Below are 13,517 nucleotides of genomic sequence, written 5' to 3'. Positions count from 1 at the left end.
CCTAATTTCCAACTAAATTTTCTAAACACCAGCTTCTCTTTTCCAAACTATCAATTTCTCTGATTACTTTTCTTTCTTATTCTTGTGCTTGTTCCGGCAGGACATATAATATTTTCTTTCTTATTCTTCTTCCTAAGTCACCAATTTCTGTCTCAGCCTATGTTTGTTACATCTATCTTGGTCCACATTCCTACTGGTGTTCTCCAGGGGGCAGGTCAAATCTGGACTATAATAAGAAAGAGACTTAGGTATCTTCAGCAACTTTATACTTACTTTTACTACATAACACAAATTAGAAACAAAACTATACTCTTCAAGATAGGCCTCCAAAATGTGTTTTTAATTCACATTATCTGCTGATTGCACAAAGTTGCATATTGGACTTCTGCTTCTTGTAATGTCCATTTAATTTGATTCATAGCATAAAACTGAATTCTATCTTGTCAGAGTATAATAAATAAACAAGTAACTAATATTATTTACCCATATATTTAGTGAGGATAAACAATTGTAGTTCAATCTTTCTATTGCTCAAGTTAACACAGAAATTTCAGCAGTGAATAAGATTTCTCTGTTAGCCAAGGTTCTGGATTCCATTTGACTAATGTAGATGTAGTCTCTGCTTATAAATCATTCAATGAATGCTAAAAGCTTCTCAAGATCTTTCTCTATAAAACCCCTTTGGTGGATAGTTATTTTTTCCCTAGATGCACAAATTACAAAGTCTTTCCATTTGTGGGTACAGAAAATCTTTGTGAGACTACTTTAAAGGCACTTAACAATTTTTAAATATCATTCAGAAAACACTCAACTGAGTTTTTTCATGTACCCACTTTCAGAAAACTTCTTTAAGAGACAGAAGAATTCATTTTTATTTTTAAAAAAACATTGTTCCTTATTCTAGTTAATAAACTAAGTCCTGAAATATGTTGACTTAAAGGTCCTTAAAATGGTAAATAAAATGTTCAGACATGATCTTTAAATGCTCCAAAGCTACTTAAGGATTTCAAGTTGAAAAGAAATAATTTCATTGGCTGTTTCAAGCTAAATTTTCATCATAACTCTATAAAATGTTAAATAAATGATTGACTCTTGTGAAGTTTTTATAGCAGATCACCCAGAAACATTAGTGTAATTTCTGAGTGATCTTAATAGTCATTGATTTATATTTAGGCTATTAAAATCTGGCCACAGATATGGTAAATTAAGCTCACAATTTTGATAACTTTTTAGGTAGTTTCAAATGCGTAACACATTCAAAGTAAGTTTTCATTAACACATTCAAACTAAGTTTTTATTTAGTTAGCTGAAACCTAAACTGAGCACTGATAGCTAGAAAAGTCATTACTGCTGGCTACTTTGTTAAATAAGATGTAGTCTAGAGCCATCTACTGCTAGGGCAGAAAGTTAGACAGTTCAACAAGCTTTATACATGCTCTGTATTCAGGAGGCCCTGGCTCGCCCAATAAAGCACTCTCCAGTACCACCAGCATAGCCAAGAGTGACCCCAAACCACAGAACCAGGAGTAGTCCCTGAGTTCCACTTGGTGTGGCCTAAAAACTAACAAATCACATTTATTATTTTATTAAGGATCTGACAGTAAATTGGTGCACTTGTAGGGAACTTGAAGCCATAAAGAGACACAGCAAAATTAATCACACAAAATCAGAAATAATATAGTGTAAGGACAACCAGGAACAACAACAAAAAAAAAATTAAAAAATAAAACATTTAATTTGCAGACACCTGACGGAAGTAGTATTATAAAGTAGAAAACCGAAACCTATCCAGAATCACCTCAAATAAACATGTTGACCTTTACAAGATGTTTTCAATAAAAGATGATTTTTTCAGACCTACTGCTTAAAGGGATGTGGAGAGGGGTTCATGTGTTTAATAAAATCGGTGACATGTAGCGATTCTGGTTTTTCCCCTTAGATCTTCCTATGTATGTAGAAATCCTTTCGATCTAGTCTATTTCTATTGATTTCTAAGGAAATCAATTTTCTAAACACAAGGTAAAAAAAAGTTCATGTTATTATAGGAACTCTAGAGAGGCAGAAATCACCAACATGCAAATTTCTCTAAACTGAAAATAATTGCTAATATTCTACTCTAATCAAGAAAAGTCACAGTAGATTCTTAAAAGTCTGAATAATGGGCATAGTGTCTAATATAGTGAATTGAATTTGGATCATAAAATGTTGCTATTAAATAGGTAGGAAATATGATGAAAACTGTAAAACACTGAATTCAATATACTTTTTCTGTAAGTGTAGTATTTATAAGTCATTTCCAATTTTAAGACATGTTTTTATATTTCATACCTAAGTTTATGTATACTCTATGTATACTAATTTATGTACTTTTGCCTATCCTGATAGTGTGTGTGGTTATGATATGATATACAATACTAGGTTGTTATTGTTTTTTCCTACTGAGAAAGCATAAATAAAAAGTTAACTAAATATTCTTAATTTTACGAGTTCTTTCATTGGCTGGACTTTATCATGTCTATATTGGGAGAATGATAGAAACCCTGCCCTTGTAAGTATGGGTGACATTTACATTATTTTTCTTATAATTTAGAAATTCTTTGTAAATGAACAATAGAAAGCATTAACAGTAATAACTATAAGCATACACAGAGCTTTCTACTTGTGAGGTACTGTTCTAAGTGCTTGGTATATCCTAATTCATTTAATTTTTTCAATAAACATAAGTAGCCACCATTATTATTACTACTGGTATTTTATGAATGTAGCAGCCTAAATAAAAGAGAAACCAAGTGACTCACCCAAGTTTATAAAGCCAGCAAGTGGTAAAGCCAGCATTCAAACCAGGCAACAGGATTTCATTATTTGTATAATTAATCACTCCACTATTTGAATCTCTGCAAGGTTACATATAAATTGAATCATATTAAAATTCTACCTATTGTGAAAATATGGATGGATAGCTCTGTAAATCTCTCAGTACATATTAAAATAGAATGCATTCCAGTTTTTTAAAATTAAATATGTATAAATAAGCTAGAAAAGGAAGACCTTAAAAAGATTAAGTTATGGTGAGCAAAATATCTAATATGGTTACAGTTTGTGAGAGTTAGCTTCCATGTTTTATCATACTTAATAATATTTTAAAGTAATGGACATTCTTCGTGTTTTAGCATAATACAAGAACATATTTTGAAGATTTTTCTGAAATAAGATGTATTACCTTTAAGATAATATAAGAAAGCTAGATATGTAGGACTCAATCTGCCATAATAATAAACTAAATAGACTAGTGATTAGAGTGATAGTAGAGCAGGTAGGGCACTTGCCTTGCATGCAGGCAAACCAGATTCAATCCCACCCCCACATATGGTCATCTAAGACTGTCACGAGTGATACTTGAACACAAAGGTAAAAGTAAGCTCTGAACTTAACCCTGGGTGTCCCAAAACAAAACAAATTGTATACTAAATTAATCCAATACCAACATGCTTTTCTTTGTGCATTTGTAGGCATAATTTCCCTCACTTCCAACTAAAACATTGTTGAACACAGAGAAATCTCTGTATAGTCTAAACATATTATTTTTCTCATTTTAATCTTTATTTTATGTTTTTATCAAGTACCAGATACAAATAGAATTTATAGCTGATCATGCTTATTAAACTATAAATACATATTCAGTGCTCATAAGTATTGGTACTTGCTATTGATTACATTATTAGTGAATTCCATTTTCTCTCCTACTAGAGAACTCAAATTTTCAGAGCTTACTCTTGTCTCTGGACTCAGCAATAACACAAAGCAGCGCTCATGGGACCAGACAGGGTGCTAGGGATTCAACCCTGGTTAGCCATCAACCCTGGTTAGTGCAAGGTAAGAAGCATCTGCCACGCTATACTATTTCTCTGACCCTAGATCAAATAATCCTTTGGGATGAAGTTCTGACAAGTGTGTTATAAGACATTTAACAGCATCTCTGTCTTCTTCATCCACTAGATGTTTGTGGCACTTATTCCCTACTTGCAACAATTTAAAAGGGTTTCCCACAATGTCAAATGTCCTCCTGGGAAGAAAGGGAATTGCAAAAAAAAAACCCAGTAGAGAACCATTATGTAAGCCAATCACAGCATCCCATTTCCCCATGAGAAGATATATCTGAGGAATCTCTAGAAGATCAATTAGTTGCAAAGAATATATCTGCTGAGAATTGTGAGAAAGCAACCAATGTAAAACACAGTCCATCCATCCTGTAGATCCAAAAAAACTACAATCCAAGCTATTAAAACATCCCAGTTTGAGCTTCACTGAGCTGCTCTTGAAAGAGCTCTTGAACTTTCAACTCCAGGTTGACCTGTTTCACAGATACTCTAGATCCCTTCTTGTCTGGGAACGAGATAATACTGCACACTCCCTATTTCTAGCTCTTCCAAGTTAGCTATGTTTGTTTGACTTCCTTTGTCCCATGTCACATTGGGATAGAAAACCCTGTGAACTCTTCCAGGCTATAATGAGACAGAATATAAATTTGCTTCATAAGTAGTTCGATAATGATCATGTAAAATAACTTTGAACTAAATTCTATAAATGTCAGCTCTGTTGCGACCATAACACCTAAACTATAATTAAAGAAAATAAAGAATATAAATTTGCTTCGATTCTGAAATTGCTATCCACTCTCCCCATGATAAATATTTCTACAATTTTCATGGGAAATATTGTATTTACAACAATAGCTTTGTTGTTTTAAATTACAGAGAATCTGAGGGCTGTTTGTTATCTTGCATTCCTAAACCTTAAAAGACTAATGCTGCTACCTCTAAAGTATCTATCTAAACACATCTCTGCATTTAAGCTGCTTTTGAATGTTTTAAGATTTGATCAGAACTCCAAGAAGCATAGCAATACATTTATTGATGTTGTTTTCTTTATGTTTCTTTTTGAATCTTGGTTTTAGGGCTACACTTAGGGCTTACTCCTTACTCTGAATTCGGGATCACTTGTGGCAAGATTCAGGGAACCATATGGGGTGTCATGTATAGAACCCAAGGCAAGAACCCTGCTCACTTACTGTTGCTCAGGCTGAACTTGTTATTTGTTCTTAATTTTCTACAGGAATATAAGTGGCATACCCACATTGTTGTCAAAAACAAATAAATATATTATAGCAACAATTTTATATGCATGTTAGCTCATTTTGAAACCATCCTTCTTAAAAAGTCTCTAACATGCCATATGCTTATATTCAGAAATTCATAAACCCCGAGGCCACCCTCCCTGCTGAAAAGGAGAATAATCAACTGTAATTATTTAAAGAGTTCATTTCTCTTCATTTTACTAGAGTTAACAGAATGCACTCAAATTCTAATTTTCTTATTCAAACAGAGAACTCTTATGCCTGTATGTATTGGTGTTGTCCATAGGTTTTTATGTGTATATAAGATATCCCATCTTTGTAAATAGAGATAGACAAGCTATCTAGTCAATCAATCACAATCACAAATCATCCTGTTATTCGTCGATTGCCTCGAGCAGGCCCCAGTAACGTCTCGTTCATCCTAGCCCTGAGATTATATTCAAGGCTCTTTAGGAGAATGAGACCCATCATTGTTACTGGTATTTGGCATATTGGGTATGTCAAGGGGAGTTTGCCAGACTCTGCCTTGTGGGCAGGCTACATCCGGTAACATGCCAGTTTGTCCAAAGTAGGGATGAGATAATAAGATGTCATAATAAGATGTCGCGCGGCCGCAAATGTGGCCGTGCGGTTCCAGGATCTGGTTTTTATAGTCTCTGAGTCTTGGCTGCTGATGGGATTACATGGCGCCAGGGGACCAGTTGGTGGGTGTGACCCCCGTCCACTGGAATTTGGAGGATCTGGGTGGAGGATGCTCGGCCCCAATCCGAGTAGGCTTGGAGATCTCGGCCCCGGAACCTGCGTGACTTTGTCCCTCTGCCAGTACCTTCATGTGTGCGGAGAGTGGTCTCAGCATGGTGGTGGCTGGTCCTGGAGGTCTTTGGCTGCCGGAGCCCTGGTCGGGGTGGGGAGGAAAGCTCAACCCGCTTCCCTCCAAGGGGTCCCAGCTTGTAGTTAAATTTAAATTTAAATTTAAATTAATAAAGTAAGTAAAAGTAAAGGCCCTCCCGTTGATCATCGATTTGCTCGAACAGGCCCAGTAACATCTCCATTGGAGACTTTGTTGTTACTGTGTCTGGCATATCAAATACGACACGGGGAGCTTGCCAGGCTCTGCCGTGCGGGCGAGATACTATTGGTAGCTTGCCGGGCTCTCCAAGAGGGGCGGAGGAATCGAACTCGGGTCGGCCATGTTGGCTGCGTGCGAGGCAAACGCTCTACCGCTGTGCTATCACTCCAGCCCATAATTAAATTAAATTAAATTAGTAGTTAAATTTAAATGTGGTATGTCCCGAAATATCATTCAGTCAATCAGCACTTATTCAATTGAACACCCACTGTATAATAGACTTTGTGTTATGCTCTATCTTCATATACTCTGCCATAGTCAATCTAGTTCTAAGCCCTCCTCTCACTCCCAATAAACACAATCTTTGGAGATTAGGATGATTGCTCCTGTGTCAGCACTATCTAACTGTAGTGTTTGCTTTTAAAAAAACAGCAACAGAGGTATAACACTAACAACAGCCATAATAAATGCCATCAACAATGGCTTTGGAGTTAGAGATACATTCATGTAAATAAAGGCTCTGTCACACTTAAGCAAGTTAGTTAGCTTTCTTAATTGCAAAAAATTAATCCGAAGAGACTAAATGACAATTAAATGATAACAATTAGCTTACGTATGCAGTTTTAAAAATTTGAATATAAAGTGGGGGTTGAATCAAGATCTCTTCTCTCTTGGGACTAGAGATAGGACTGCAAGTAGCCAACTAGGGTTTGACTTCTGGTAACCTAAGCGATCCCCCAAGCCCCACCAGGAGCGATTCCTGAATGCAGATTCAGGAGTAAGCCCTGACCATAATCAAAACAACAGTAATAACAACAAAGTATCCCTTTCCTTTGTCTGTAAATTTTGAAAATAATTTCTTAACTTGTTGACACTTCTTATATTCGCAGGGTAAGGAAGAAAACATTAGCACTTCATGTTATACTCCAAATCCATGTTTCATACTCTACAACTAAAAGATGGGCTGGAACTATAACACACCGTGTAGGGCATTTGCCTTGCAAGTGGGTGACCCAGGTTTGATTCCTCCATCCCTCTCGGAGAGCTTGGCAAGCAACCGAGAGTATCCCTCCCACACGGCCAAGCCTGGCAAGCTCCCTGTGTCGTACTCAATATGCCAAAAACAGTAACAAGTCTCACAATGGACACGTTACTGGTGCCCACTTGAACAAATAGATGAACAACGAGAGGACAGTGCTACAGACAGTGCAGTGCTACAACTAAAAGAAAATAATCTGAGAAAGTCACATTTGTCAAAGACTAAACAATTAATATAAATTTTCTTATATTACAGAGCTTTCTTATATAGATATCTAGAACTTGTTCATAGCACACCAGTGATGGGCCCGAACCAGTCACCAGGCCATCCATGTCAGGCTGGTCCCCAGAACGCGCTCCAGCCACCTCACTCCAAAGACAAGTTCTGGTCCAGTCTCCCCTGCTGAGGGGCCATATCACATTGTCACTCTCACGCTGTTGATCTCAAGGAACCCCACCCAGCCCCAGGCCCCCAGGAACAGCCTCCAAGAAGATGATGTCCCTTGAGGGCTTATTGCCCTCTATAACAAGACAAACCCCAATGAACCCACAGGGCCAGATCTGTTTTTTTTTCCTAAGAGAAAATGTAAATAAAGAATTTCTAGAGGAAAAAAAACCTTTTTTTCTGTAATCTAACTTCTTTTTGAAACAATAGTATGAGTTAGGTATGTAAGAAATGATATAGAAGTAGAAAAGCTTGAAACTAATGTTTCCACAGGAAAGCAATATTTGAGATGTAAAGAAAAAATGGCTAGCATCATATTATAACTTGAGAATTTAAATTGTGTATACAATGCTGCACAATCCTAGCTACAAATAAATAATAAACAAAATAACAGTTTATTCTTCTGTTTTTCCATTAATAACAAAATAAAATCCAGAGAAGAGGGCATTTTTATTTAGGCTGGAGAGGGCTGGGATACAGAGACTGTGAATATAGCTCAGAGATAGTCCAAACTTTGCTTTCATGGAGCCCTTTCATGGCGCTTCATCCCCACCACCAAAAAAAAGGGGGGATTATAAATATGAAAGTGTAAGTTAATTTTTACCTAATATACCTAAAATTAGTTGTTCACATTACATATGTAACAAGATTATTAATACTCTCGAATTTCTTTTAAAAATGGATTTGATCTCTGGCATTGCGTATGATCCTCTGGGTACTGTCAGGATCGATGCTTGAACACATCGTCAGGAGAAGGTCCTGAGCATCACCAGTGTTGCCCAGCCAGCGCCCACTGCAAAAGAGAGGCAAATGCTCTCTAAACTTTTACCCATAAACATTAAGGGAGTTAGCAGAGGAGAAAAATAAGTCTGTATGAAAAGAGACTATTTAATAAAAGATGAAATAAATGGAATCGCAACAGCAGCTGTGTAGACAATGGAAGAAACGGTTCTCTTGATAGTAATTCACTTCATTGTGACTAATTCTCTTGTAAGAGACTTGTTTACACTTCACAATGAGAAAATAAAAGTCGATTAAGATTTAAAGTCTGTGGGGCAATTGCCTTGCACACAGCTAACCCAGGTTCAATTCTCAGCATTCCATATGGTCCCCCAGGCATAGCCAGGAGTAAATGCTGAGCAATGCTGGCTAAAGCCCACAAATAAAAACAAACAAAACAAAAAGATTTCAAGCCTTAAATATCACCAGGTTTATTATATGTAAACCCAATGTACCTGGTTTAAAGTCTTGTAAAATGAAGAGATGTAATTGCTTCCAGAAGTATAACAAAAATAGGATTACACTTAGATACTTGTGGATATTGCTTTTCTGATATGAAACAATGTGTGTGCACATCCTGCAAATAATCTGGCATTATATATCACATTAGTTCTTCCCAGATGAAAGCAATGATATGTTTGTTTTGCCCCAAACCTACCTGCATCTGATGTTTTCTCATTATCTTCAAGCTAAACAAGATTAAGGTATTTCATTTTCCTTATATCATTTAGCATGCATTTGTTTACACATCTAAATGCCGCAAAAGTGGAGTGTTAACTTTAATGGATTAGGAAAGAATGCTTTGTTTGATGTCTTTGGCATTCATTTTCTCACAAAACTCAAAACTCTCAAAAGCAGATGAACATTAAAACATATTTTCATCCAACTTGGCAAGGTAGCAAATTCTGTGACTGAAATAGAGTCAAATGAATGATTAAACATATCTAGCATATTGGTCAAGTTTGCACTTGGGAATTCATGCTTTCTGCTATCTTTTTATTGTAGTGTTTGGGGGAAAGATATGTTGATCTTTCTTCCATGACATTTAAAAAATAATGGTGATGTACACCTTGCTCTTATTTTCACTCAGGTGTTAGAAGCACAGGGCAATGCTCCAGGTTGATTTTGCATCAATGTGCTATACTGTCTACTATGTGAAACACATTTCCACCTGAAAATTCTCTTCTTCTACCTGAAACTCTTCAACTACTTCCACTGCCCTTGGGATAAAATTCCCTTTCATTAATATGGTGCACCTCTTCCTCCTTTCCTTCCCTTTAAAAAAGTTAAGGTAAAGGGGACAGAGATAATATAGCAGGCTGGGTGATTAGATCCGCAGCACCCCACATGGTTCCTTGAGCCCCACCAGGAGGGATTCCTGTGTTCAGAGTCACAACTGAGCCCTGAGCACTGCCAGGAATAGCAAAGAAAGGAATGAAAAGAAGAGGGGAAGGGAAGAGAAGGGAAGGAACCTGGAAACATTTCTGGATATCTATGAATAGAACTCAGCAAATTTCCATGGATACCCACAGTCGCACAAACCAGAGGTCCAGTGGCAAAAGAAATATGGCACGAGCTGGTCCCTTACTGATCTTATGCCTTTTCCCTGTCGCACTGGTCTTGATTAGGGTCTTCAAAGGCCAAGAGTGTCCTCTGCTTGAGGGCCTGTGCCTTTACCATCCCTTACTTATCCTGCCTGCATGGTAGAAGCTGGAAAGATCCCATGGCATATTCAATATGCCAAAAACAGGAACAACAAGTCTCACAATGAAGACATTACTGGTGTCCCCTTGAGCAAATTGATGAACAATGGTACAGAAAGACAGTGCTACTTATGCAGAGTGAAGGAATTCTCTCCTTCCCTCCTCATCTGAGTCTCCTCCTCACAGAGTCAGTGGAGTGTGAAGCTCCTGAGCCTTGCAACATCTACGGCCATAGCTCTCCTTCCAGAGCTCACTCTCATTCATAAATTGAATTCCTTGATTCATGCTTGTGTTTACCTTGAAGTGATCTTTCTTACTTTCTAGGCAGCAAACCTGTCCACCTTTCTGCCAAGACAGCTCCGGGGCCTGGCTTGGGGTCCTGACTCCAGAAGACAAATTAGATTAATGAAAATCCCTTAGTGAGGAAGAAAATACAGCAGCAGTGGGAAAGCACTCTTGGTTGGTTGAGAATATTAAGCTACTCTGGTCTGAACATGTTTTCATTAGAAAATTAATGTTTTACTGAATCCTCGGTTTGAAATATAACCTTGAATTCTCCCGGATAAATTTAAATATATAATGAAACTCCATTAAATCTATTTACAAGACATACATCTTAAACTTCGATTAAAGGTATACTATGCACAAATATTCATATTTTATTTGCTGAAAGCACTAGGAATAGCAGATAAAACATTATTAAAAGTTTTGATCCCGGGTTTTGGCACCAAAAAAAAAAACATAATTAAAAGCATAATAGACAAAAATAATGAGATAAGAAAAAACAAACATGACAAAATCTTTTCTTAGAGAAAACTAAAAATAGCCAAAAATGTTAAAATTTGATATGTAGAAATATTAAACATATTCTAGTGCTTCAAATATTTTAAGTGGAAATTTAACTAAAATAAACATCAGTATTATAATTCAGGAAAAATAGAGCCATAATCCATGACATTTTTGTTGATGGGATTTTGGACACTACACCAAAATGATGGAAGAAAATTTTAAAGCACTTGCAGTTATAAGAAGACAGTGAAATCAGAAGCTAATTAATGACAGGAACATCTTTCCAGAATATTAATGTATATTATGTCAGTTACAGCAATATGCTACACAGATTTTTATTATTTTTATAAATGTAGAGATTGAGATGATTTACTAATTATTGTGCTAATTATTGAGATAGTTATTTGAATCCAGATCTTTTAACTGTTCCAGATTTCTAATGCTGATCCAAATAAACTTTATTTTCTCCTGTATAATACTATGCTGTCTAACCTCTGCTTACATAGTTGTTCGTTTGCTGAGTGTCTTCTTGATCTTTCTCTGACTGAGTTTTCAGCCTCCCTTCTCCGAGAATCTATAGCAGTGGGCATCTCTCCTAGGACAGACAAATAATGTGCATTTTCTGGACATTGAGCAATGAAAGAACTAAAATCAAAAGCATCTTAATTGCTTAAATAAGCAGCATCTATTTCTTGGATTAATGTAGTATACTAATGCATGTGTCAGTAGAATAGTCAAGTAGCTAGTATTAAGCATAACCATTTTAAAAGTTGTGTTATTTTCAAAAGACTTCACAAACAGCTCCCCTTCATCCTACTAAATTAGTTTTTGTGAACTTGAAATACCTTCTAAAATGCAATTTGCATTTTTGATCCTTGTAGAACCTCTTTACATGATCGACGATAAACAGAAAGAACTAAGGGTAAATCACAAAGTAGAATCTCTGATATAAATTTAGTATTTATTTTAAATGAACATATTTTATATTTCACAGCACACGCTTTTTAGGCATGGCTTGTTTTGGCTACATCAAAAATTTCCTACAAGCATGTTGCCACAAAGTTGATTTTATGTAACCAAGTTAATTCTTTATCTGCACTTTTTTTTCTGAGCATCAAAAATTCAGACACACTAACTACATACAAAAACAACTAGGATAACTTCCTAAGAATCTTGGGGACAGAGACTGTACAGGGAATAAGGTATTTGCCTTGCACAAAGACAACCCCAGTTCAATCCCTGGTACCACATATGCACCCTGAGTACCACCAGAAGTTATCCCTGAGCACAGAGCCAAAATAAGCTCTGAGTACCACCTGGTGTGAGCCTAAATCTCCTCCCTCCGAAATAGTGTACAGCATTTAAAATATAAACCATGGTATTTTTAAGAATATAATGAATTGAAAAATAAAATTTGCTTCCACAAAATGTGAACCTACTTGATCGTTAAGTGAACCAAGTCATATAGTATCTCTGTTTTTCAACTTACAAATTATGTTGACAATAACAACCACTTAGAACTATGAAGTATTATAGACTAAACATGATCTCCTATTTCATATGCTAAAATTCTAATTACCCAATATGATGCTATTTGGAAATGGAACATTTAGGGAATATTTAGGAATCTATGAGGACTTGAAGATAGCCCTGGTAGGATTTGTAGATCCTAAGAAAAGGAAGAAACCAAAGCTTCCTTTTTTTCCTCATGGGAAGACGCAATAAAAAGGCAACTTGCATGCCCGGAGCAGACCCTTACCAGAATCTGCACATATCTTGAACTTGAACATCATTGCTTCCAAAAATGAAAACATTCATTTTGTTGTTTTGGTGTGTCACATAGCATATGGTATTTGTTATAGTAGCTGAATATATTAAAATGCTAATAGGACAAAATGAAACCATTTTCTCTATGAACCTTAATTATTAGCTCACAAAGCATCAACAATGACAGTGAACTTAACACCAAAGTGTACCTGACAATGTGTCCAGCAAAGTGCAAACCAACTTTTCCTCTGAGCTCAGCTTCCTCAAAAGTCCAGTGAGGCAGATGTAATCAACTTAGTTTTACAGACAAGAACATGAAAGTTCTGAGAAACCAATTTTTCCAAACTCTTCCACCACATAAAAATGTGGATCTGAGATTTAAATGAATAAAATATTAAAATCCAAGCACCTCTTCACTTCTTATTAAGCAGTATATGTTATATCTCTTTTACTTATGTTTAAAGCATTTAAAGGCACAAGCTAAGTCACATTTCAATTTCCTGCCACCTTGCATAGCATATAATATGTGAGAGGAGTATCAATATTTATTTATCAAGTGAATTCATGAAAACGCTTTTTTCCTGCTAAGTGACTGAAAATAAGCAAATAAACAAGTGGCAAGAAAAAATACATATATTCCAGTATTAAACTATATTTTAAATAAGACCTAGCAGGACTGAATGTGCATAAAGAGAAATGTCTAATATCCATACTAAATTTATTTTATCTTATGATTTCATTGGCTGGAGTGATAGCACAGCTGGTAGGGCATTTGCCTTGATGCAGCCGACC

General features: G+C 36.1%; 1 protein-coding gene across 4 annotated transcripts in view; it reads right to left on the bottom strand.

Moving 5' to 3' along the window:
- Positions 1-13,517, bottom strand: part of GRIK1 (glutamate ionotropic receptor kainate type subunit 1) — a 489,681-nt gene that overhangs the window by 443,227 nt on the left and 32,937 nt on the right. The gene's annotated exons all lie outside the window — the stretch shown is intronic.

This window comes from Sorex fumeus, unplaced genomic scaffold, assembly GCF_029834395.1.
Source record: "Sorex fumeus unplaced genomic scaffold, SorFum_2.1 ptg000265l, whole genome shotgun sequence".
In the NCBI taxonomy this organism is placed as follows: domain Eukaryota; kingdom Metazoa; phylum Chordata; class Mammalia; order Eulipotyphla; family Soricidae; genus Sorex; species Sorex fumeus.
This window is presented reverse-complemented; position numbering and strand designations above follow the sequence as displayed.